Genomic DNA, 202 nt, shown 5'->3' with positions numbered 1-202 from the left:
GAGCTCTGTGTAGATCTGATTCAGAAGGGTTGGGTTTCCTGCTTTAGCGATCCCCTCAAACACACACTGGAACTTCTTCTTCAGTGCAGATTTAAGTTCATGCTGACAAACTGCAGCAAAGTGTTCTTGATGGAAAGCAATATATAGAAACTAATTATGTTTTAATAATCACAAATTACATGTTTAATTTTCTAAAGAACCA

This window comes from Haplochromis burtoni, unplaced genomic scaffold (assembly GCF_018398535.1).
Source record: "Haplochromis burtoni strain Fernald_Lab_line unplaced genomic scaffold, NCSU_Asbu1 Contig_1298, whole genome shotgun sequence".
NCBI classification, from domain to species: domain Eukaryota; kingdom Metazoa; phylum Chordata; class Actinopteri; order Cichliformes; family Cichlidae; genus Haplochromis; species Haplochromis burtoni.
This window is presented reverse-complemented; position numbering follows the sequence as displayed.